We start from the raw sequence: 27707 nt of genomic DNA on the forward strand, positions 1-27707 counted from the left end.
CTGGATTCTAAAGTGTTTATTTAAAGATAATTATAGAATATTTTCAGTGAGTTCATATTTTTGAGTAATTATTGTAACATTTACCTGAAAGTAATTCTTTTTGTGACTTTAAGATTTTTTACTTATGTAAATGTATTTTTTACTTGTGTTGTATATACAGATTGGTAAATTATCCTTCTAGTGCCTACCTGCATATCAGAGGTAATCAAACTCCCTGCTGAATGGCTGCCATAGGTAAGCTATTAGCAAAGAGATTTATGTAGTAATGTATTCCTTGAATAATGTATACCTGCATTCAGCCATCACTTTTTGCCTCTTATAATGTTGAAAAAAAGGTTTTATTCCTATATGCTTGTCTGATTTAAAGGGCCTTTTGCTTTAAGTTACAGGAGACCCAGCAGGGATTAGCTGCATAGAGGAAGCTCAGTTAAAAGCAATAGGAGGCTAGCAGCTCCCACAGCTGTTCATAGCTGATCACATGTAATCACTTTGCAAGTGTAAATGAAAAAAAAGTGCCTGGGACAAGTTCTGTTTCAGCTGTTGCCCTTGCCCATAACAACCAATCAGCACCTACCATCTATTTTTTCCACACAATGAAAATGGTAGAAGTTGAAAATTTAAAACTGATTGGCTGCTCTCAGTAACTGCTCCAGGTAAAACAAATTTTAAATAACGTATGTCTTAACACTTTTTGTTTAATTCACCTTGCCTCTTCCGTGGAAGTTTCCCTTCACTTCTTGTCTCATAGTCAAGTCAAGGGTAGCGCTACCCCTGTAGGAGCTGCTGATTTTTACTGGTTATTTCCCAAACAGTGCAGATGCCACCAATGACCCAAACAACTGTCCTTTCTCATCAGTTTCAATAAGCAGTCTAGAGGCTGTCTTTTTGATATTTATTGTTTGAGGGAACTTGTAACAGGAAAGGGATTAGGGGCATGAAATACTCCAAAATGTTTAGCACATGACAGTTGTAGGACAGTCTTTTCGCTGAGTCTGAATTACCCACAGCTGAAGACCATGAGGTGACTTTCTCAGGCTAAGATCTCACTGCTGAGGACCATGAAGCAAGACTCTTTGACATATATAGTCTTCTCCACAGCAGTTGTGGAGAATTTGACAGTAAGTCCTCCCAGCTGAAAAACATAAGTATTTGTGAATACTGAACAGTCTAGGACATCACAGCTGAAGGCCATGGGGGAAATATTTTTGAGTCTAGTTACCTTACACAAGGAGCACTGACTGATAGCCAATGCAGTTTTCCAACACACAGTCTCAAGGATAAATTTAGGGTCATTGCTCACATGTCCCAGGACAGCTGCTGACTTCCAGCTTCCTACAGACACAACCAAGAGTGAGATGGCACCTCTCAGGACCAGATCCCGGGTGGTGCTCCTTCAGTCTGTTCTAAGCAAAGTTCATCTGATCCTGTGATTTCTGGAGCCTCTTAGAGCAGCTGTATGGTCCATGGGCTGATTGACAGCAGCAACCCTGCACCTCTGGAACTCTCCTGGGGACAAGAAACCCTGCTCTTCAGTGACTATCTCCATTTGAGCCCCCTACTGGACACTCCTCTCCAATGATTGGCTGGAACCCGCTAAATATTAAGGCTGATTGATTTGAATCTCAGAGCCTAATCTCTGGAAATTTTTTCCAGAGGCAAGAGGAAGCAATCAAACACCCACCCTGTGAGATCCTGATCAGGCTAGAAAAAAACAATGGCTGATCCCTTGTTTGAAGAAGCAGCCAAAAACGAAATCTACTTAGCATCCTATGCTAAGAGGATGCTACACAGGAAGTGAGAGGAAATTTGTACGTTCAGCAAAAACAAATGTAGCAAAGGTCCTTTCTGGATGGTGTGGAATGACACCCAAAATGGTATAGCAGAGTGACATCTTTGACAGGCCTAGTACTTACATTCCTGGGGGTATCCACTCAACACTTAGGGCAGAAACTTTGGAGTGTGGTGAGGTAACACAGTTGGGTGCCAGTCACTTCAATTTTTTGGTATTTTTTATTGTATATTAAATTAGGAAAGGGGGTTAGGGGTACAAGATACCCAAAAAAGATGGCAGCATATTTGGCCTACACATATAGAAAGGTGAATCTCAATATAGTGTAGCTTGTGTTTGTCTGCTCTTGTTTCTTGATAATATGGCCATTTACAAGCAGCCACAAATAGGGTATATGACTCCACAAGAGCAGTCACAGTCACTTTCTTAAGCTGGAAAGGATCTCTCTCTTTCTCTTTTAGGCCATTGACCCTTTCAGAGCAGCCAGATGTTCCTTATTTTTGTAAGCAGTGAATCATTCTTGACAGTCCAGCAGACATCTAATGCACAGTTTACCCTAGAAAGGTCTCCCACCAATGCAGCTGTAATCCATAGAGCTTTCACATTGGCTTCAGATGGAGCAGGGCAAGAGGAGATAATACGTTCCGCAAGGTTGCTTCAAACATTTATGACCTTGCCTCAGCCCACATATCTGAACAAACACTTGAGAGATTGTCTGCAGAGAATAACTATTCATAACCCAGGTATTGTTACTTTTCATTGTTACTACTGGAGCCTCCTCAACAGTAACAGTCAGAAGCAATCAATACACGGATCCCAGAACACAAAAAAGTGGTCAAAGCTTAGGCCGGGTTCACATACATGCAGCTGCGGGTTCATGTCTAGAGTCTGGTGTGTGTCTGCCCACCGTTTCAGGTGTAATTCAGGTCTGAATTTTTGCCTGAATTCAAATCAAACCCAAAACACGCACAGGACCCTTTTTGAATGTGGACCACTGCTGCTGTAGACCTGTGTGAACAGTCTCCATTGAGAACCGGTCACACTCGTCTGTCATGCAACGAGTGTGTCATGTGAAACCCCCATCCAATTCACGTATATGTGAACCCAGTCTAAGACTGACTGCAGCCCAGCTGCTAAATCAGACACAGAATAATTTGGGACACTCCAGCTTAATACAGGGTACCTACATTAATGAGTAAAGAAGTACCTACCAGGTTTTTTTACGGTTTTTTTTTAAGGCAAATTGAAACAATTGAATCTGTATCTATATTATTCCAGTATAATTTTTTTTCAAATTGCTTGCCATAAATGAGGTTATATGACCTTTGCGACCAGAATGGTCAGATCCCATATTTTCCTTCCACTCTGATCAAAGTAATATCACTGTATACTAATCAATTACAGATGTTTCCTTTCATGCTGAATGTGACAAGATCATTAGGGATTGTGTGACAATTGTGAATACCTTTATATTCTTCAAATTGGCTGTGGTGTGTATATAGTGTATGTAAAGCCAGATTGCCAGAATCCCCCTTTGCCTTTGTTTTCTATCAGTCCAGTACCCATTTCTGGCAATCAAATGCCAACAACTGTACTTTTAGCATTTTGGAAATGCCAAAGCAAATCAATCATTAACCAAAACCTATACAGTTAGCAGAAGTTAGCATTCTGAAGATGGGGAGGCTGAAGTAGTAAAATAAATCTCTGCAATAAAACATTTATCTGGTCTTCTCTTATGACACTTTTTATGAGACGGTTGCTTGAATATCTTTAATGTCATACACTTTCACATTTTCATAAACCAAGTCTTGATGCTCGATAAAATAGATTTAAAGTGCAAGCAGATTATTCCTATTTAATCCACGTGTGTTTTAATGAAAAAGACCTAAAGCGTATCTAAATTCGAGGAAACAAATGTACATTATATTGCAGAATACCAGTCCTCAAATGTGAATTAGAAAACAAGCTGTACAGAATTGCAATTTTGTCAAGTAAGAGGTCATAAACTGTATGTATTTGAACCATGTGAGAGACGATACATAGCTGTCTATATATAGTTGTCGCAGTATCAGCACCCACTGTGACACCCAACAGTAACAGCGGTTCTTAAGCTGTACTTTGATCTGTTTTGGTGTTCCATAGGGGAAAGATTTCATAGAGGAAAGATTTAGGCCAGAACCTGACCCTAAGCAAAAATGAGTGTCTGCACCAGACACTCCAGAAGTCTAACATTGCAAGCAACACTGTAAAAAAAAGGAGGCAATTTCTGAGCATCCTGAACATTACCGGTTTCGCAGTTCTATGCAGTAGCTAAGATACTGAACCATTGACAAGAACCAAATCGTGCGCATACCAAATGCAATACCAATTCCCCCTGCTTCCTGGTGCCCCCTGTCTCACCCCTGCAGTGCTGCCAGCTTTATTTTACAGGCCTGTTCCTTTTCTGAATGAACACAGTCAGTGATTTGTACAGATTGCACCTCTGTTCATTGTTAACGAAAGCATAGTAAACTATGCTGCTCAGCACAGAGCACTTACCATTTGTTCACTGTCTAGTGCAGCTGAGGCTGCAGATAAAGTGGCTAAGGGAGCTCTGTCCTCAGTCCCTTTCTCTGTCTCAACAGTGAGACATCAGTGGTCTGTTTAGACCCTTGATATTTCATCAAAGCCACCCAATGGAGCTCCTAAAGCAATTGTAAACAAATAACCAAAAAATAATATTGCAAAAAATAATACAAAAATAATACATATAAAAAACTACTGACACCGTCCACTGCCCTACTGACACCAGTCTCTACTCTACTGACACTATCCACTGCTCTGCGGATATACACACATGTGTGTTTGTGCTCTGAGATGCACACCCTAATGCAATAGGCTGCGCACACCAATGACAAGAACCGCTTATTTTGGGGACAATCATATCGCTAAAATAATAATAATAATAACATTTTTGGAAGATTCAACAAATAGTTGTTAAATATTTAATATTCGTTAAATGCTGGATAAATTCAGTGAGCATGATCACCACTGTCACAGTCTCGGCTCAAAATCACTAACTGTGTACAGAAGAAATTAGATATCAGTTTCCAACTTACAAACAACCATTTCAGAGAAATGCATTGACAACAAACAGTTGTTTAGCATACATGAAGCTATACTTTAAAGTAAATCCACAATCAAAATCCATTCAAACTTTTTTTTTATTCCACACAATCCCTAGGATAACAAAAATTGTCAAGCAATAATCTCCATGTTCCAACCCTGCCTTCTGAGTCCTCCTTCAGTGTCTAGGGCCTGTCTTCAGTGTCCATTGTCTAGGGACAATCCTCTGGGTTGAATGACACCCAGTATCATTGAAACCACTTGCTGTGAGCACAGGTCCTCAAGAACACGTACCCTGAAGGTGTGTCATCAAGTTCTCCTAAGTTTACGGGAGAATGCTAAAGATAGCATCACCGCAGCATTACGTGGCCATCTTTCTCTTTAGTATTCAGAACCCGCATTCACCACCAGGGACAGACAGGGGACTCTGCATGTCATGCGATTGGACCAAAGGCATCAGAAAAAAAAGGTGTCTCAGGAAAAAATATTTAAAAAATTATAGCGGGGGCCTTTAGTGGAAATGAGAATTGGGATTTAAGATATTTGTTAATGTTTAGATAAAAGCTGATTGTCTTTGCCTCCTCTGCCACATACTATTTTGCACAGCGGTGATTTGATGCAAAGCCAGATAAGCTCAAGCTCTGGAATCAATGTTGGGAATCAGACAATGGAAACTCATCAGAGACTACTTGAGTAATTATTTTTCTTTGTGACAGCTTCCTTTATGGTGTTCAAACAGATCAGAACAGAATGTGATAGCTAAGACTCTACATTCATTTCTGAACCATTCTTGCATATTTATATACTGTATGCTTTTGTCATCTTCTGGTCTTTGTCTTCCAGGGAAGAACACCGAATATGGATACTTAATATAAAATACTGATGAAATGTGTCATATTTCACATCATAATTATTTATAGCCATTTTAGTCTTTTTGGTGTGAACGTACAAGATATTTTTCTTCTGGCATAAAACCTCACAACAGATGGAAAAGCTTTCTTAGATTTGATGTATCTGTATTTCAAGATCTACAGTGGATCAGTTCATGGTGTCTGTGCTGAAATGTTTTTGACTCCATACCTCTGATGGAAAAAAAAAGCAGGAATTACGCCAACTGGAAGGACATTTGGAATGGAACAAACTTATGTTTTATGAACAGGATTACCTTTTACAGCATGTAAAGGAAAGGCAGTAGACATTTTGTATGAATTTCTACTACACTGATTATACATGCATGATCCATCATTTAAAGTACAAATAAAAAGAGTGTCTGTCATTTGGCAATTTCTTCTTAAAGAAGTGCTAATTACCTGAACGGCCCCTGCTAATTATGCGTCCTATAAAACAATTCTAACTACTGTTCATAATCAAGAGAGCTGTTCCAATAAAAACAACAATAAAGATATGCAGCGTGAGCCATGACATTCTTATTTCACATTAAATGCTTTTTTTTTTAATTTCCAAGACTTTTCACACCAACATCAGCTCTTTTTATGGGTTCAAGGCCATGATTTCAAGGTCAGCACATGCCGATTTCACTCTGTGCTGTCCGTACCTCCGAGGATAAAGTAATGTTAAAAATGAAGAGGATCCTGAAAAATGGAAATTTATGAAACATAATCTCTTTCCAAGTGAGAAAAGTGCAAAGTGCTTTGATTGCTTTTGCAGTTCAGTCACTCAGCACACTAAAATACATATTTTTCAAAGTAAAGAGGAAACCATCAACAATCTTCTTCTAAAAGGATGTGGGCTATTTATCTTTTTCTGCACTTCTCATGTGTTATCAATAAAATCTATTACTGGCTCAGGAACTAACATCAAATTGTAAAAGTACTGAAACAATGTAAATGGGTATTTTGAATGCCTTTGTTTGTAACAGGGTGATAATAATAAGGGGTAATAAAAAAGTTGTACTGTTGTTTGGCTCTGGTCAGATTATGTTTTGTGTATGTTGTTGCTGAGAAGGTAAAGCCGAACTCCAGCTTCACATTTTTCCATCTCATCTATTTCTGTCTTTGGTATTTGGTTAAAAACTATATTACTCTTTCATTGTATCCCCTTCCTCTCCTCACTGTGTGCCTCTGAACTTTCATTAACCACTTAAAGGCCGGGCCTCTTTTTTAGATGTGGTGTTAAAAACATTTTTTTTGCTAGAAAATTACTTAGAAAAAAAATGTATAATATTTGGGGGTTCCAATATCCTAGAGAATAAAATGGCGGTCGTTGCAATACTTTCTGTCACACCATATTTGCGCAGCAGTCTTACAAGCACCCTTTTTTTTTAAAAGATAAAATTTTGAATTAAAGAATAAGCCAACAGTAAAGTTATCAGGATTTTTTTATATTGTGAAAGATAATGTCACTCCGAGTAAATTGATACCCAACATGTCACGCTTCAAAATTGCACCTGCTCGTGGAATGGCGACAAACTTTTACCCTTAAAAATCTCCATAGGCGACATTTAAAAAATTATACCAGTTGCATGTTTTGTGCCACAGAGGAGGTCTAGGGCTAGAATTATTGCTCTCGCTCTACCGATCGTGGAAATACCTCACATGCATGGTTTGAACACCATTTTCATATGCGGGTGCTACTCAGGTGTGTATTAGCTTCTGCATGCGAGCTCAGCGGGACGGGGTGTGTTTTAAAAAAAAAAATTATTTATTTTACCTTTTACTTTTTATTTTTACATTGTTTAAAAAAAAATCTGTTACTTTTATTCCTATTACAAGGCATGTAAACATCCCTTGTAATAGAACAAAAGCATGACAGGACCTCTCAAATTTGAGATCTGGAGTCAAAAAGACCTCCGATCTCATATTTACACTAAAATGCAATTATAAAAAAAAATGTTGTAATAAAAAAAAAATTAAAAATAAAATGCTCCTTTAAAAGCTATGGGCGGAAGTGACATTATGACGTTGTTTCTGCCCTGCAGTGTCATGGAGATGGGTGGGGGCCATCTTCTCCTCACTCGTCTCCATGTCAGCCCAGGTGACAGGCGCGATCACCTCCACCATTGCTGACGGCTCCAGTAAGTGGCGGAGGGCACCGGATCGTGGCAGGAGGGGGGCCCCTCTCCCGCCACCAATAAAAGTGAACTCCCAGGGAATCCGCTATGGAGACCACTTTTATCTTGTACCGGACCGCCAGCCAAACGCAGGGATACTGGGGTTATGGCAGCTAGCTGCTGCCATAACAACAATATCTGTTCCCAAAGTAGGGACGTACATCGGCGTGCGGCGGTCCGGAAGTGATTAAAGGATAAGTTCACTTTAAAAAAAAAAAATACAAATGCATTTTTAGTTTTAGTTTTTTGTAGGAGCCTGGAAAGCATTGCACCCGCAATCAGCAGATCACCTCTGTTATGCAGGACTCCTACAGACTGTTGGTGTAAACTGTTTGCCTGTACATCATTCAGGTCAGCAGTTTCATACTGGCAGGAAGAATAAATGAACTACTACAGCTCTAAACAGCGCCCTGGCAGTTTATTGAGAACTACAAGCCTACAGCCGCAAGGTCTACCAGTACTTGCAGTTCATTCATTCACAGATCTCTGTGAATGAATACTGCATTAGTGTAGGTGGAGCCCCACATGGCCACTCTTTTCAAATAGTGACTGCAGGTACAGGGAGAAGATCACTGGCCTGCTATCACAGGGAGTGTGGGGATCAGGAAGCTGCTGCAGGATCGAGAACTTGTTATAAGCTCCACCATAAAAATGGTTGGGACATGTAGCATTTTCCTGAAAGTTAGTTATAAGCAGGATAGGCTTCTTTAAAGAGAAAAGTTTTCAGGGATCATCTAAAAATGTATAGATTAAGAGATAGTCAGACCGATAGGGGTAGGGAGCTCTAAGGGATGAAGAAGCTTTGGAGAAGTCCATGAGGCGAGCATTGGGAGGAGGTGACAAGGGAGCTAGAGGGAAGGAGGTCTTGGGAGGACTGGAGAGATCAGTTCAGTTGATATTTTTTGAAACCAGGTTAGTGATGTAGCTGGGGGAAGAGTTACGGATGGCTTTGTAGGTTGTTGTTAGTATTTCCACAGCGGAAGACAGAGAAGGAATTGGCAGAGTGGGGTACCAGACACTGAATCACTGATAAGGTGGATGTCTGGCAGCAGCATTCATGATGGACTAAAGGGGGATAGCCTATGTAAAGGTAATCCAATGAAGAGGGAGTTGCAGTAGTCAAGAGATAACCAGGAAGTGAACTAGAAGCACAGTGGTCAATGGTTAAAAAAGGGCATTTTCTGGAGATGTTGTGGAGGTTGAATCGGCATGATTTGGACAGGGATTGGATGTGGGTCTGAAAGAAAAGTTCAGGGTCCAGTGTTAGCCCTAGCACCCTGGCATGTGGGGACGGACTGATAGTTGTCCATTTATGAACCCAAAACCAGTGCTGCGCTACCAGTGCATATCTAAATTATCCTATTAAAAATAATAATCATATAAATAAATTATAACTCAAAAATAAGAGGATATATATATCCAAAATGCAGTGGCTGAAAATATTGTGATACAGTGATCATACAATAGTCCATAAACATATTAAAATTAGTTTAAAAAAATTATTGAAAAGAAATTATTGAAAGAATTCCAATTCCAAGTTCCAATTATCCAAATATGTTGCTCCACAACAATGTGCAAAAGGATCCCATAAATGTGCAAGTGCTTGCCACTACCAGTGTCCTCTGGCCACTCACCCCATACTTTGACCCCTGTTTCACCAGCAGGTCAAAATCAGCAGGTCCCCACTGGGGATAATCAAAGGTGCTATGTGACGTGCTGCTGGTATACTGCTCCTCTGTGTCTCTCACGCCAGTCTGTCGGCTCCCTGAGCCTTGGATCGCTCTCCAAGATGTTGGATATAGAAAGGAACAAACATAGCAAGATCTAATGCTCTTGGTTTAAAACTTTTAATGTCCCCATTAAAACAAATGCAAGGTACTCACAAGTATAGCACTCAAGCAGCGTGGGCTGTACAGGTAATGAACAAGTTCCTGTGAGCTGCAAGATGGCCGCAGGGTGACATCTGTAAACAAAGCTCTGCCCCTATACATGTTACATCAATAGGTGTGTGTTCTTCAGTAGGGGTGGGTGGCCATAGTTTCCACTGATCTTGTCAGAGAAGTCAGGTGAAGTGGCATGTGGGGGAGGTAATATTATAAGCAAATGTGTGCAATCACATTTTGTTTCTTCTGGATGAGAAAGAGTTATCTAAAGAGAGCCCCCCCAGAAAATGCATCTAAAAAATATTCATTCTTTTGCAAAACCAGGCACTTCATGTTACTGTACTGATGGTGTTGTAAAGCTTGGGGAAATGTCAATAAAGGTGAACCAACTCTTTAGGAGACCACTGATGACACAGCAGTGTAAAAGTTGTTACAGTAGGATGATTCTAAGGAATAAGGCTAAACCCAAACTTACTAGGAACAAAGATTCTGCAGAGTATACTGCAGTGAGGACTTGGCTGCTGGTAGCACAATTTTAATAAGGGATATTAGGTATAACAGGTGTAGGCCTAACTTTTTTTTTTTTATCAATGAGGCGTGCGGTGAATGTTGGTCATATAATGTGAGGTGCTTTAGGTATGCACTGTTCTTCCACTTCGTTTTTTTTTTTCTTTCAAACAAGGAAACAGCATGCTGTGAACATGTGCTTGTAAAGGCAGGCATTATAATACTTTTGGTAATATAGTGTATATATATGACTGTTTTAGTCGAATGAAATGGTTTCAACAGTGTATTTATCTAATGCTAAACTTTCCACATACTGCTCCAGGTGAAATTACATTCTACATTCATACTCACATCTATGTACTTGAAGCGTTCATTTTTACCATCTCACAGGAACACACATGCACTAGGCACCTCATTAAAAAAAATTGTGCCTTGTGCAAAACATATCAAAACAGAATGTGGTCCTGTTGGCTATTATGTTGGTGCGTGTTGTTTCCCGGAAATGGCTAATGTGTAATAGTGTATAGTCAATAATGCTTATATGCATGGTATTTGAAAATGAATAATAGCATAATTTACACCAATCACAATGGTTTAATAAGCTTTAGGGCATAATATTGTTATTGTACGGGTGTGTATACATTTGCTTTCTCTGCACTCAGGCATTGTTCTAAATAACCATGCTGACCCTTTTAGGCAAAGCCAATGTGAAATTGCACAAATAAACCTAATTGGTAAGGCAAAAATGGAAAGTCCAGTAACAACTAATTAGCAACCATATTTTACAAACAGAAAAATAAAATCTACCCATGCCCAAATCAGCATTCCCATAATCAACCACTACTTAAAGCCTCCACACACCCCCATACCTCCCAACCCAGTCGGCCCATGTCCACATTTAATTACAGTGGCACCTGAGCAAATATGGTGTGTCTGCAGCAAAACAATTATGTATTCTGCCCATCAGTGGTAACATTCAGGTGCCATGACACTTCCTGATAACATGCAGCTTTCATTACCAGATATCTGCAGGCTTTATTGGTTTCATTGGCTATTTTAGGAATCATAGAATGGGGAGGGGGGAGTTGATAAAATGCACTCTCAGTCTCACATTGGCCAGAGATTTTTCAGTTCAAAGACCAACAATCTAAAAGCCAGCAGACTGAAAGTGATTGTCATTGAAGTCGGTTAAGGTGGAACTATACTCACCTTGACTCCAGCGATGCTGTGTCCTGAAGCTCCCCACCAGCTGCTGACAACTGAGTATTATTTGCAAGCCCCTTTCATTGGCCGGGGTGATCTGACATCACTCCCATGCATGAGCAGGAGTGCACAGCTTGGACATTGCCCAATTTCTACAGTGAGCTGCGCATACACATCTCACTGTACAAGAGCAGACAAGCAGGTAGGTAACTTTATTGCAAATAAGCCCCCTGACCACTGGCCAGGGTTGTGGGGAACAGGCCCCTGTCCTCATCAACATAGGGACAAGGTGCTTTGGGATGGGGGGCAGAGGCAGTAAAAACCGAGAGGAGATTCGCACTGGATGTGTATGAACCAAGCCTTACTGAGACTGGAGAGTGCAAAATCTGGGATAGCTGTGCCAATCAGATTTTAGGCTCCATTCACACCTGAGTGTATCGATTTACTGGTGTTTTTTGTGCATTTTTTAAGCTTTTTTTTTTGCAGCTTTTACAAGCTTTTTTAAAGCGTTTCAGAAGTGTGTTACAAACGTTTTACAGCTTCATGTGTTTTTGTTTAGCCAATAGAAAGCACTAGGGGGAGGGGAGGGAGAGAAAAGTAGAGATGGAGAGCTGCTACTTGAGCGTTTTACAAACATTGTCTTTGCTCAAGTTAGGCGTTTCTATTGAAGTCTGTGGGGCTAAAACCGCTTGTAATCTGCCAAAAAGAAGCCCACGCACTTTTTTGAGCTTCAGGCAACAGAACGCTCAGATGTGAACAGTGGCCATTGAAATGATTGAGATTTTGCTTGTTGGGCGTTTTGGCGCTTCAGAGATGAACGTTTTAAAAGCTGAAAAATGCTCAGACTTAACGACTTACAGCATATTTTAATCAATGTCATACCTACCATGGAATAAGTAATTAATGTAGAATTCTCAAAATTCAAAAAGTTTAGTTAATTTTACTTCAATATTTTTTAAATTGCACTACTATATCACCCTGTATTAGACATTAGCTTGTTTCCTTTTGTGTGGTCTATTTCCTTGTTAAATGTCTTGACATTTCTAGAAATGTATATAAATTTGATTTGTGAAAGCTGACAGACCACTTACAAACAATGCTAACGTTATAGAAGCTTATGTAAATATCCTGTATATATTGTGAAGAAAATGTATATAAACGTTTAGTCCAAGATGGTAAAACAGTTTATAAACTCATGCACTTGTAAAACATATCAGTGAAATTAATTTAAAAAAAACATACAGAGCTTAACGACAACTTCAGGCTATACAAAAAATAAAAATACATATACCGTATACTAACTGAAATGTATTCAACTAGTGTCTATGTTTTGTTTTTGGACAGTATTGTTACATAAAGGCTTGAGCTGATGAGCTGATATCGGAAAATTAAGTCTGTCTCAAAACATAAATACATGGTTGAAATATTGTACATATGGGGCAGTTGTTTATATCCAAAATAATTTGTATTTCTGTCCAGCCAGGCAAAGGGATGTATCACTATGTTTTGCCCTAACGAAGCCACCTAGTGGCAAAATAATTTGGGGATCTGGTCAGGAGTAACTTTTTAATATAATGAACTTGAGTTTTCCCTACTCATGTATGGCTGTATATGAGGACAAGTTCAATAGTATGAGTTAGGGTGCTTCATTGTCCATTTCGTTTGCTTTCTATAGTTCAGAAAACACAGATGTGAACAAGATATGGCTAGGAGCTTTGTAAAAATGAATCTGGGATAGCAATGATATATAGTGGTTGGCAGGCTTTTTTTTCTCAGAGAGTAGGTGCATGTACTCACAACCCTTCTCTCCCCACCACTAAATCTCATTGAACCCCCCCCCCCCAGTACAGAGCTCACCCCCAAACACAATTCCAAGCTTTAACCCACACACCCACACAGTACAGAACACTCCCACCACTCACATGAGAGTGCCAGAAAAAAGTCCTCGGGTTGAGCAGTGATTCTGATGGCTCATTAGCATGCCTGAGCTGCTCAAAGAGGCAGGATTTCACTGGTAAGCACTGAAGCCAGTGAGGGATGTGAGTAGTGTAGAAAACTTCCTCTATCAGCTTTTGTGTTTACAGAGACAGGTTGGAGAGGACATGGCTGCAAGAGGTGTCGGAAGGTCCTCCACATTCCAGCTAAATTGAAGATCTATCAGAATGCCAGACTGCTTTCCCTTCACTTTCCATCCTAGACAATTGTCGTCAGAGCAACTAGGGAAATTCCATCCTAGACAAACGTCATTAGAACAGTGAAGGGAATTTCCATCTTAGACAGTTGTCATCAGAACGTTTGTCCCTTGTAAGATTTTTCTTCACCCCTCTGCTGACAACTGTAAGATGTTGAATTTCCCCTCACATTCTGTCTGGTTATTAGGACAAGCTAACAGGTGAATCTCCCCAGCAGGGACACAGAGACCAATAAAAACTTAATTAAAAAATAAATAAAAATTTTTCTAACCATTTCTTACTCTATCCAGAACTTAAAAATGTTTTGCTATCACATGCACTTTCCATTTTTTGTATTTGTGCAGGCTTCTTATTAGATTTATATTTTCACATGTATTTAAATTGGAAGTCATTGTCAAGCAAAAACTAAAATATCTACATCTATAGACACCAGGGATCTAAATGAGTATGCATACCTTTTTGGAAGTTGATCTGACCTGATCTGCAGAGGCCAAAGCTTTGCAGAGGACACGGTTGACAACGGCTGTGAAATGAATGGGAAGTGACATAACCCAGAGTTATTATGGGGATTCTGTTGTCGTTCGTCTCTTCTGCACCCGCCTCTACAGTGAAGCCGGGGCTGACAACGCAGTCAGAACGGGTCAGATCGTCTTCAAAAAAGGTATGTATACTTGTTTATTCTTTACAGGGATAGAGAGGTTAGTGTCAGATCCACGGTGTCTATAGATGCAGGGATTTTAGTTTTTGCATGGACTTTCACTTTAACTTTACTTATTCTGCTTGACATCTCAGGTTGCATCAGTTTCTGTCTGAACCTACACACAGTACACTAAATCTTTGAAAGTGCAAAAAGACTGTTTGCTTTACAAGGAAATTGCCCCAGAACTTCAGGAAAAAGGTAAAGTTCTGCTGACTTCTATCATCCGTCCACGTGCAAGCAAAAATTTTTTTTTTTCCCATGCACATGATTGGGTATTCTGTGCAAAACTGCAAAAATCCCGTGCAAATTGAACGGCCTATTTGCCTTTAGTAAATCAATCTCCAGTGTTTGAAGCCAGGCAGTTGACATAGTACTGTCAGACTTTAGATGACCTCCAACCTCTGACACATGTTGTGGAACAGAATAAATATGTAAAACTAAATGATGAAACAAATAATTCATCTTTCATACATAATCCTTGAAAATTATAACAATTTAAGACTAAAGATTGTTGCATAAGAACCAGCTTAACTGGTTCTCTTTCATATTTTATAATTCATGCATCATGAAATCACAATACATTCTAATCTGACCCTGCGGTTAATCACAACAGCTGAAACAACAAATGTAATAAAATGAAATGCAAGTTGTATCCTACAGCTGTTTCTATTCCATGACAATTTTTTAACAACTGTTGCACCTTATTGTGCTATGGAGGTGACAAAAATAGACAAAGCTGACCAAAACCCAAATAATGATAAAGATTTCTATAATTTATAAACCTAGAGAAACTATAGTATTTTTATCATATCACTTGAAGACCCCTAAACTATTCTAGGCTAAACAGCCCCTACACAGGTGCTTACTTACCTCTTTCCAATAAGGGTGGCCTTACATTGTGTTTACAGTCTTATTGCAGAAATCTCAGCCAGCATTGGCATCTGTGCAGTAATTCCATATAGACTTGAGCCCTAATCCAATGGTACAGGTAAGACCCACTGAATCTTTCTATGGAAAGTAACTGTGCAGGGACAAGCAGCGCAAGCTGCAAACTACATGGGGGGGTTAAGGAGGGGGCTGTTATATTTTAACAAAAGCCAATCCTTTAAAAGTATATGTTTTACCTTAAGTCTTATTTACACTTGAATGGTTGATTGCAGAGTGTTAAAATGTAGGTCAATGCATCACAACAGACCTAAGAAACTAATTTAAGCCATAAAACCCATTTATGCTGAGGCAGCACATCACGACACATAGCAGTGCTTTGCCATGCATTGTGGTGTGCTGCAATGCAGGTTCATAAAAGGTTGTGTTGTTTCACTGCATTGGGGTGCCATTTTTATAAATAGTACAAATTGCCTCATTGTACAATGGAACCAAATAAAAATAAAGACTTGTTCTTGTCCCAGTGACGATTTGCCAAAGAGTGACAGAGGGGCTCAATGTGAGTGACAATTTGGATATCTGACCCAGGCACAATGTAAGGACATCAAGAAAAATGTCTCCTCTTTTTCACCTGTCTTGGATTCTACTTAATAGCTGGGTGGGGTCCCTGAAGAGTAGAGGAGGAGAAGTACATATAGTAGAGTAGAAGAGTTAGACCTTTTTCACACTTAGGCGTTTTTTCAGGCTCTTTTGGGCTAAAAATACGCCTGTAAAGCGCCTGAAAAATGCCTCCCCTGCAGTCCCAGTGTTAAAGCCAGAGTGCTTTCCCATTGGGGCTCTGCGCTGGCAGGACGTTAAAAAAAGTCCTGCAAGCAGCTTCTTTGGGGCAGTGGAGGAGCCACTTCTCCGCAGCTCCTACCCATTGAAATGAATGGGCACCGCTGCCGAAGTGCCTGCAAAGCAGTTCGGCAGTGACACTACATGGGCACATTTAACCCTTTATTTGAACGCTAGTGGGGGTTAAAAGAACCCCACTAGAACAAGCGCCAAAAAGCTAAATGATAGTAAAGCGCCACTAAAACTATCAGCATTTTGCCATCGACGTCCCCCCCCCCCCCAGTACATAAGACTAATTAGAAAAAGAGACCTTATGATACCTTATAATTAATTAATTTTAATTATAAGAGACCTTATAATTAAAAAAAGAGACCTGTCTCAGTCTGTTACTGTCAGGATATTAAGGAAATGTGTAAATCAGCATTTATTGGAAACTCACTGTACTTGTATTTAGATCCCTGTCTCTCAATAGGCAACCCATTTAGTGTTGAATAAACACTGTTGTGTGTTTCTGTATGAGGTGGAATTTGTGAGCTTTAGGAACAAAAGAGTTGATTTACTAAAATTGGAGAGTGCAAAATCTGGTGCAGCTCTGCAAAGAAACCAATCAGCTTCTCCCCCTCCTAAATTTCCCCTCCTAGCACAAATTCCACAAACATCCCTACTAACACAATGTCTGCCCCCTTCCTTCCAAAATCCCCCTTCCTAACAGAAAAAACACCATCCTAGTACAAATCCCCCCCCCAAATCACCCCTTCTAGCGCAACCCCCCAAATCTCCACCATGCCCAGGGGAAGCTGCCCACCCCTTGTCCCGACTCTGCATAGGATTCTCAGTTTGAAAATATAGAGATAAATACATTGGCAAAATATTCTAATTTCACACGTTTTTTTTGTTTTCCTGTGGCTTATTTTATTCACAACCGTGGTCATTTACCCAATTGCATTATTCTAACCTGACATTAGTGTCTTGATTTCATTCGCATTGATTTGAAAATGTGAGATCTTCTGTTAGAAACACTTGAGTTGATTTACTAAAGATAAATAAGCTGCTTACTTTGCAAAGGAAATTACACCCTGCTTGTTAATTTTCCCCAGAGCTTAGTGAACGAGGTGACACTACTGACTTCCGTCATCTTTTTTTTTTTTTATCTCACATTGAAAAGTGAAGTTTCATCACATTCACTAAGCTTTAGGGCAAATTTTCTTACAAAGTAAAAAGTGTTTTTGTCAACCCCAATATGTTTTTAAAGGAGCTCCTCAACAGACCAATGTTGCAATTCTGATATAGTTGTACTACTGCAGACTGTGGGGTTGGACTCCAGCAGCGTTGTAAAGAATTTGTGCCATAGAACCATGTGCCATTTCTGATACTGAGGACAACAACGAAAACATTGCTGTGATAGAAGACATTCCTTAGCTAGATTGACCCGTCCCTAAGTTGGTTGACACAAATGTGTGCATTGCTAATTGGCATAGACAATGAAACCTTTCTTAAGGGACCATTCGTAGTAATAACATAGAAGTACCTTCAGACATCTTGGGGAGTACTCCTCTACCCCACACTTGGGCTCCATATACTTTTATACAGTTTCTACTATACATTCCAGTTCAGTCATGTGTTAAAATTGAAGCTATTCTCCCGAACTTGTTCTGTTTTGTTTCAGGTCTCACTAATTAGATGTGATTTTTAAAGTACGCACACACATACTACAAGCCTGTTGAGACACAACATGTTTGCATAGGATTCCCAGTGTATTTTAAAATTTCACTTTAAATTTCACTAATACATTTGGACTTTTGGAAATAGTTTTCTGTAGAAAAAAAATGAATCCAGGCCCCACGACAAAAAAACTTGGCAAAAACTCAGAGCATTTCCATCATTGCAGAATATCGGTCATCTTTTCGAAGTGTTTGAGAGTTATGACCGAAGCAATATGGCTAAAATACATGAGCTTTCATTTCATTTATCAATAAAATATTGTCACCAAGTGCGCAAAGAACTACGTTACACCACAGGCCATACTGCTACAAATATGTTTCTAATTTTAATTTCCTATTTAAAAAGGGTTGTGGCTTCTCTGCCAGCCAGAATTGTAGTGATAATTATCATTGTCTGCTTTCAAGTCCGCATATTGTACATATTTATTTCAAAGACAGAGAAATTGTGTGGGTTCAGGCTTATATTAACATCACTTTTAATACAGTAATTGTTTTATAATAAAAAAAGATCAATCATTGAAACAAATAACCTACAATTCTACTTTTGGTTTCATAAGAAATAGTTTAACCCCAGAAATGAACATTCTTCATTGGAATACCTCAGGAATGTAATGGCTGTTGTCCAATAATATTTTCATTTTTGAACAGGAATGTTCTTTCATGGTATATCTATTCTTCTTTACTTGAATATACAATAAACATTATCGGCTTTATTCAATAAAAAGTTAATATTTTAACATGTAGAAAGTAACCTGAAATAATCAAAAACGACTCTGCTGAAATAAGACTGGTAGAGGATAGATTCAGATGGGATGCTGTGTATTGCTACTGTCCAAGCTACTGATGGGCACAAAAATAATTGGCCTGCTGAAGATTCTTCAAAAGTCAACATTCTTGGGAATGTCAGTCTGCACTCTTTGATTCCTCCCATTGACCCCTGCATCAATATAGGACATAGACCCACTAAGAGCAGAGAGGGAATAGGAATACCACAGTCCAAGAAGGGTCAGTTTCTGAAGATACTTATGTGGGCAATTTCTTCTTAGTCCTGCAGAGATCAGCAGCATGGGCAGCAGGAGAGGTGATGATCTACCTTCTTACATCTAATCCTTTATTTTAGGTATCTGTTTAAAAGAGAAGTTTGGGATTAAAAAAAAATCAAAAACATTTATACTCACCTAGGTGGATGTAGCACTGATCAAATGCTGCATCTGTCCCCCGCTGACTCTGCAGTGAAAACTGAGCAGTCAAACACCACTGATCACTCAGTTCTACCAATCCACTCTGAGCGAAGAGCCGTGACGTCGCTGCTCTCCCCTCCAGCACTCACTGAAGCACTGGGCTGTGGGGGGGGGGGGGGGGGAGAGGGGGCAGGAGGGTCTGGCTCAGGCTTTTGTGGATCCTTGACTGAGCCAGGTGCCAGTTCAGACTTCTGGGGGCATCCTGACCATATGGATAGGATCTTTCCTGAGCCTGGACCAGCTGAGTGATGTTAGCTGAAAACGAGTCACAGGAATGCAGAACGAACTGCACTCCTGTGATCCAAAGGAGAAGTATGGCCAAAAAAGCATTGGCTGGACTTCTTTAAATAGCAAATTGGCTTTAACCTTTCAGTAGTTTTATTACTTACTAAATCTCAGAACTTGGATCCCACAGATTTGTGTTAGCCAGGACAAATAGGGAGGGTAAATTTCTCCAGCAATAAATCCAAAATGTATAAAATGTTTGCATTTTGATACACAATGCAAATCCTGCAGTCATTTAAACAAGGAGAGGGAATTTAATTGGCTGTCATTTATAACTGCAAAATAATTACATTGTTTTGAATGTTTAATTGGATCACAGATGGCAACTGTAACAATAAATAGATTGTAGTAGACCAGGTGTAGGTAACCTTTTGAGCACAGTGTGCCGAAAAATGTTTTCAAAGAAATTGAGCGTGCCGATTTTATAATAAAAAAAGTTTATAAAGTAAATGTTTATAAAGTAAATGCTGTAAACTACTTGAGTAATAGTGACACATTAACATCCTGCACCTCCTGTCCTCAGATCAGCCCTAATTCCTGCACCTTCACACCTCAGATCATTGTACCCCCCTGCAAATCTGTTTTACCACTGTGCCCCCCTGCACATCTGCCCCATCACTGTAAGTCTCTGTACATCTGCCCCACCACTGTAGTACCCTGCACATCTGCCCCACCACTGTTCTATACTACCCTGTTCATCTATCCCAACACTGTACTATACTAGCCTGCTCATCTATCCCACCACTGTACCTCCCTGCACATCTGCTCCACCGCCGTAGCCCCATGCTCTTCTGTGCCCTGCTAAAACACCTTTTCATCTGTCCTAACACTGAACCCATCTGTTCATCTGCCCCACCATTGTAACCCCCTTTCTCATCTGCCCTACCACTGTACCCCCTGGACATCTGTCTCACCTCTGTACCCCCTGCTTTTCTGTCCCACCTGTATACCCCCCTGCTCTTCTGCCCCAACCCTGTTCCCCCTGCTCTTCTGCCCGTTAAACTGAAACTCCCTGCTCATCTGTCCCACCAATATATCTCCTTTCTCTTCTGCCCCGCCGCTGTACCCCTTGCACATCTGCCCCATCTCTTTACCTGCCGGCTTTTCTGCTCCACCACTGAATCTACCTGCTCATCTCTCCCACCAATGAACCTTCTTTCACATTTGCCCCACTGCTGTACCCCCCTGCTCTTCTGTCTCACCGCTGAACCCCCTTCTCATCTGCCTCAACTCTGAACCCTCTGCTCATTTGTCCCAACAATGTAACCCTCTTCTTATTTTGCCCAACACTGAACCCCCCCGCTCATCTGTTCTACCACTGTAACTTCCTGCTTATCTGTCATTCTGCTGAACCCCCTTCTCATCTTTTTCACCACTGCACCCCCCTTCACATCTGCCCCACCGCTGTACCCTTCTGCTCTTCTGTTCCACCACTGAACCCCCCCCCCACCCTGCTCATCTGCCTTACCACTGTACCCTCCTGTTCATCTGCTCCACCACTGTTACCTCTTCTCATTTATGATTTGCACAATATACATATTGGTGCAAGGAAGCAGAGATGAGACACATCTACCTGTCCTGGCACATTCATCCCCACTGTCTCTCACATCCAGCTCACGTGCTTGTATGTGACATCACATACAAGCATCTGGAATGGATGCACAATGAGGAGCTCAGGTCAGGGGAATTTTCTGAAAGCAGGGGGCCTGTGTGCAACATCATAAGTTGGGGTCCCACAGCTGAGGAAAAGTGTCGGAGCCGCAGCAAACATTGGGCGTAATTTTCATTGCACTGAATACTGGCTGTGGCTTAAAGTGACACAGAGTGAATGGGTTTAGTAGTAAGGGAAGCAAAGGTTCAGAAATAAGTGATGCAAAGTTCAGGGGTCAGGTGTAAGTGATGCAGAGTTCACAGGTTGGTAGTAGTAGTATATATATTTCAACAAAGTCCTCAGAAGCTCAACAGTAATTCCACAACCTGTCACCTGATTGAGAAACCACAATCAGTGAAATCTCTTCTTTCTGAGATTGTCAGTGGCAACCAAGCGAGTCATTTTCCTCCAGATGGTGGGTGGGGCTAGCAGGATTGTGATTGACTTTAGCAGTGGCCAATCACAGTCCATCTCCTCCTGGAAACAGGGATCACCCCCCTCAGCAGAACTGCACCCAACTGAACCCAATCTCTTTCCCATCACAAGAGCTGATGATTGCAGCTATAGCAAAATTAGAGAACCAAACAATGTTTCCCACCTTTTACAATGTGTGGGGTACAGTGCCTCCTCCTCAGTGCAGGTGCAGCATGGAGAATTCTGCATTAGTGCGGCAGAAGCCGCGTCTTACTGTCACTTCCCTGCACTACTCTGCTGTTGGGGGAGGGAGTCTCATGCTAGCAAAAGAGGCTTTGCGTGCTGCTTTGCCTACCTTTGTAGTAGACAGACAAACAACAGTAACTAAATATATGAGTGATGTCCCTCAGCCTAAAATAACAAGCCTGATAACAATGTACATATAACTGAAGTTACTATTTTAAAGCATAACACAAATGCCTTCCTGCAAAGCAAGCAATAATACTTAAAGAACAATTCAAGGCACCGGCAGGGTATACGTGGTTACATGGGTCCAGCTTGGACCAATATAACTATGTATATACCATGCCCCAGATGATGTCTGTGAGGATGAAATATGTCAGATCGTATTGAGCCTGCGCCATGTCATTACGCCTTTTGGGTTTCCTACGTGATCACATTTTCCATTGATATGCTTTTGACTTCAAACTTGATGTGTTTGAAAGTGATTGTAAAGGCTCTTTTTTTTTTCTTTTTAAATAACAAACATGTCATACTTACCTCCACTGTGCAGTTCATTTTGCACAGAGTGGCCCTGATCCTCAACTTCGGTGGTCTCCCAGCTACTCTCGCGGCTCCTCCTCACTTCAGATAACCCCCTAGAAGAAGCGATTGGGAAGTCTCTGTGCATCGGAGGGGACGGGGTCACCCGGGAATGTCACTGTGTGGCCCCGCCCTCAGTTATAAAAGAACTGTCAAAGCGAAGATGCGTCATACAGTGGGAGCCTCCCATGGAGGCGGGTCGGTCATGTTTTTTTTCTTTCTTTTTCAGTCCATCAGCAAGAGAATAAGAAGAAGACTTTATCTGACATTTTATTTTATTTTTTTAAATAAAGGACTTATCCCAAGCCGTGTCATGTCATTTTTACCATTTTCACACTTTCTTTGTGAAATGGTAGGGGTACCCCGTAACCATTTCACACATGGGGAGGCCGGGATCTGGGGGTCCCCTTGTTAAAGGGGGCTTCCAGATTCCAATGAGCCCCTAGCCCACAGACCCCCAAACCACCGGGCAAGGGTTGTGAAGATGAGGCATGGGGGACACAGTGTTTTGGGGGCTACCTCAAAGCACCCTCCCCACCTCCCCATGTTGAGGGCATGTGGCCTGGTATGGTTCAGGGAGGTACTCTCTCATCCGCCCCCTTTTCCTGCGACCCTCAGATAAGGGTCTGGTATGGATTTTTGGGGGGACCCTCGCACCATTTTTTTTTTATTTTGGCACAGGGTTCCCCTTAATATCCATACGAGACCTAAAGGGTCTGGTATGAATTTTGTGGGGGACCCCCACAGCGTTTTTTTTTACATTTTGGCACAGGGTTCCCCTTAATATCCATACGAGACCTGAAGGGCCCAGTATGGAATTTGGGGGGACCCCCATGCAATTTATTTTTCCAATTTTGGTTCAGGTTTCCCCTTAATATTCATACCAGACCCAAAGGACCTGGTAATGGACTGTGGGGGAATCCCATGCTGTTTTTTTTTTCAATGACTTGGGACCGACAATTCAATATAGCCGCGAGTACTTTTAAATTACTTTTTTTCTTTTAGAATTGTCATTTTGCTCTCGGACTGTTCTAAACACAGGAAACATGTGCCCTCCAGGCCCGAAAAGTAAAAGAATATTTCACTTTTATTGTTTCACTTTAAGCATTATTAAAATCACTGCTCCCGACTTTTTTTTGCATTGATACATGTTCCCTTGGGGCAGGATCCAGGTCCTCAAACACTTTTTATGGCAATACCATGCAAAATTTAGAAGCTAGTGGAGATCACTGGAGTCTACTTCAGTGATTTCCAGCTTCCAGCAGCATCGGCCAGGTATGCCATATACAAAGCTACATCAGTCCAAGCTGGACCAATCTAAATATATATAATATGCCAAAGCCTTAGGTTAAGGTGCTCTATCTCCTCCTTCTCCAGTTTCTAAGGGACAAAGCTCTGACTAACCTTAGTATGTATTAAAACTTGCAGACAATTTAAGTTGTTTTAAAAAATCTTTTTGTTTTAGGACTGAAGACTGACATGATAATTATTTAGGCCCATAGGTTGATTAGGCAATTATGTATTCTGCTTTATAGAAAGGTATGGCTGTTCGCTCAGGTTTTATTGTAACACTTTAACCACTTGAGGACCGCCGTATTGCCATTGTACGTCAGCACAATGGCACAGGCAGGCACAATCACGTACATCTACGTGATTGCCTTCCAGCGGGTGGGGGGTCCGATCGGACCCCCTCCCGCTGTTTACGGAGGTCCGATTCGGTCCAGGAGCGCTCCGTGATGAGGGGATGGCCGTTGGTTTTCGGCCACCCCCTCTGGATCGCTCCTGGCCAATGAGAAGCTTCCTCCCCTGTGTATTGTTTACACAGGAAGGAGGAAGTGATGTCATTCTCCTCGGGGCGGTCTTTTTGACCGGACTACGAGGAGAAGAGTAAAAGTAAGTGTGCACCAACACTACACTGACATGTAGGTACACACAGGCACACAAACCCCCCCCGATTCACTGCCAGGTTTTTATAGCGCTAGGTACCCCGATATACTACCCAATAATGTTTTTAACCCCCTGATTGCCGCTAGTTAACCCTTTCACCCCCTTTTGCCAGTGTCACTAAGCGATCATTTTTCTGATCGCTGCATGTGTCGCTAGGTAGCTAGTTATTTTTTTAGGTTCACCGCCAGGTTTTTATATCGCTAGGTACCCCGATATACTACCCAATAATGGTTTTAACCCCCTGATTGCCGCTAGTTAACCCTTTCACCCCCTTTTGCCAGTGTCACTAAGCGATCGTTTTTCTGATCGCTGCATTAGTGTCGCTACAGTCGCTAGGTAGCTAGTTATTTTTTTAGGTTCACCGCCAGGTTTTTATAGCGCTAGGTACCCCGATATACTACCCAATAATGGTTTTAACCCCCTGATTTCCGCTAGTTAACCCTTTCACCCCCTTTTGCCAGTGTCACTAAGCGATAATTTTTCTGAACGCTGCATCAGTGTCGCTAGTGTCGCTAGGTAGCTAGTTATTTTTTTAGGTTCACCGCCAGGTTTTTATAGCGCTAGGTACCCCGATATACTACCCAATAATGGTTTTAACCCCCTGATTGCTGCTAGTTAACCCTTTCACCCCCTTTCACCAGCGATCACAGTATAAGTGTCACTGGTGACGCTGGTTAGCCAGTTAGTTATTTAGGTTCCCCGTCAGGTTTTTATATAGCGCCAGGGACCCCCATATACTACCTAATAAAAATTTGAACCCCCTGATTGCCCCTAGTTAACCCTTTCACCACTGATCACCGTATAAGTGTTACGGGTGACTCTGGTTAGTTTGTTTTTTATAGCATTTTATATTCAAATCCGGAAGGCAGTGCTTGGTTTTCGGGGTCCCGTACGTGGCTAGGCTCCCAAAAAGTCCCCCACATGTGGTATCCCCGTACTCGGGAGAAGCAGCAGAATTTATTTTGGGGTGTAATTTGACTTCTGCCCATAGCATGTGTGAGCAATATATCATTTAGTGACAACTTTGTGCAAAAAAAAAAAAAGTTTGTAATATTCCCGCAACTTTTGGCAAAATATAAAATATTCCATGGACTCAACATACCTCTCAGTAAATAGCTTGGGGTGTCTACTTTCCAAAATGGGGTCATTTGGGGGGGTTTTGTGCTATTTTGGCATTTTATGGCCTTCGAAACTGTGATAGGTAGTGAGGAGTTAAATCAAAAATTTGCACCCTTAGAAATCCTGAAGGTGGTGATTGGTTTTCGGGGTGCCGTGCGCGACTAGACTCCCAAAAAGTCCCACACACGTGGTATCGCCATACTCGGGAGAAGTAGCGGAATATATTTTGGGGTGCAATTCCACATATAACCATGGCATGTGTGAGCAATATATCATTTAGTGACAACTTTTTGTAAAAAAAATTTTTTTATTTTTTTTTGTCATTATTCAATCCCTTAGGACAAAAAAAATAAATATTCAATGGGCTCAACATACCCATCAGCAATTTCCTTGGGGTGTCTACTTTCCAAAATGGGGTCATTTGGGGGGGATTTGTACTGCCCTGCCATTTTAGCACCTCAAGAAATGAGATCGGCAGTCATAAATTAAAAGCTGTGTAAATTCCAGAAAATGTACTCTAGTTTGTAGACGCTATAACTTTTGCGCAAACCAAAAAATATACGCTTATTGACATTTTTTTTACTAAAGACATGTGGCTGAATAAATTTTGCCCTCAATGTATGACTAAAATTTAGTTTATTCGATTTTTCTTATAACAAAAAGAAGAAAATATCTTTTTTTTTCAAAATTTTTGCTCTTTTTCCATTTATATCGCAAAAAAAAAAAAATCGCAGAGGCAATCAAATACCATCAAAAGAAAGCTCTATTTGTGGGAAGAAAAGGACGCAAATTTCGTTTGGGTGCAATATTGCATGACCGCGCAATTACCAGTTAAAGCAGCGCAGTGCGAAATTGCAAAAAGACCTCTGGTCCTTAAGGTGTTTATTGGTCCGGAGCTGAAGTGGTTAATAAGCCTTGTTAAGTATCAATAAAATATTTATTCCCAACATCTTAGAACTGCTCAGACAATGGTAGAGTTATTTTCACAAATGCAAGAGCAAATTAACCATCTTTGCATAATGGTACTTACTGGGAAGGAAGGAAGGACAAACAGTATTTAGAATGTTAAACACAAGGGATGTAAAGAAAGGATTTGGGTTCTTTTTGACCCCAGATCTCTCCATAAGAACAGCCTGTCATGTTGACATTCCTTGTAATAGGAAAAAAGTGATAAAAAAATAAAATTAAAAATTAAAAGAGAAGCAAACACATATGTAAGTTGCACATGCATATGTAAACGGTATTCGAACCACACATGTGAGGTATTGCCACGAATGTTAGAGCATTTAGAGCATCGACATAGGCATTTAAAGCATCGCCTATGGAGAGTTTTAAGTAATGTTGCTTGTCGCAATTCCATGAGCTTGCACAATTTTAAAGTGTGACATGTTAGGTATCTATTTACTCAGTGTAACATTATCTATCACATTATACAAAAAAAATTGGGGTAACTATTGGGGGGTTTTTTTCCAGAAAATTTCAAAACCGCTGCGCAAATACCTTGTTGCCGTAAGAAATTGCAATAATTCCCATTTTAGTCCCTAGGGTCTTCGCTATTGAAATAAATAATATATAATATATATATAATTTATGGGGGCTATAAGTAATTTTCTAGCAAAAAGTACTGATTTAAAGTTGTAGACAAAAAGTGCCAAAAAAACTCTGGGCGGCAAGTGGTTAAGATTAAATCAAATGTTCAACAAATTCTTCAAACCCTAATATTACTTCAAGAAAAATTACTTCAAGAAAATTTAGTAAGATCAGTGATACTTTACTTGGAATTCATGGCAATTACAAGCTCTTAATAGATGAATTACCAGTACATCCAAGGCTCTTATATCTGCTGCTGTGATTGCAGTCATTAATGGACTAATAACACTAGAAAAGCTATCAGGGACTTGAAGATGAACTCATGCTTAAAGTATATACAGTATAAAACAATAAATTTGCATTGCCAGATATTGTAAACTATGCTCTCTATGCAATACTCTCCAGCACTGTTCATTGCAGAAAGTCCTCAGGTCTAATGCTGCTTGTCTTACAGCACCATCCAACCCACTTCTTGTGGGCCAGTGCTATTTTGGATAGCTATATTGCATCATCAAACATCCTGGCCTCACAGAACTCCTCAATTAAGCAGCACCCACTTATCATTTATGGTCAAAGGATAGATTCTCTTGATAGCCTACTTCCCATGCTCCTCTGCTATGTTGTTCACCTGTGGAGACACTGTGTCCAATTTATCCTAAGTTCTGTGCCAGGAAGTTAAAGACCTACTCCAAACTCCCATGTCAGTGTGTTTGGGACTGCTGATTGTTTACTGAAACTTGAGCAAG

At 40.7% G+C, this 27707-nt stretch overlaps 1 protein-coding gene and 1 long non-coding RNA gene across 2 annotated transcripts in view; one reads left to right on the forward strand and one right to left on the reverse strand.

Moving 5' to 3' along the window:
- Positions 1-27707, reverse strand: part of MID1 (midline 1) — a 631257-nt gene that overhangs the window by 597418 nt on the left and 6132 nt on the right. The window lies entirely within an intron of this gene.
- Positions 55-6812, forward strand: LOC143982276 (uncharacterized). The gene is made up of 2 exons (XR_013274425.1): positions 55-234; positions 5738-6812. It is a non-coding gene; the product is annotated as an uncharacterized LOC143982276 (long non-coding RNA).

The sequence above is a fragment of the Lithobates pipiens genome, unplaced genomic scaffold (genome assembly GCF_037356315.1).
Source record: "Lithobates pipiens isolate NorthernLeopardFrog02 unplaced genomic scaffold, aLitPip1_a1.2 Scaffold_16, whole genome shotgun sequence".
NCBI classification, from domain to species: Eukaryota; Metazoa; Chordata; class Amphibia; order Anura; family Ranidae; genus Lithobates; species Lithobates pipiens.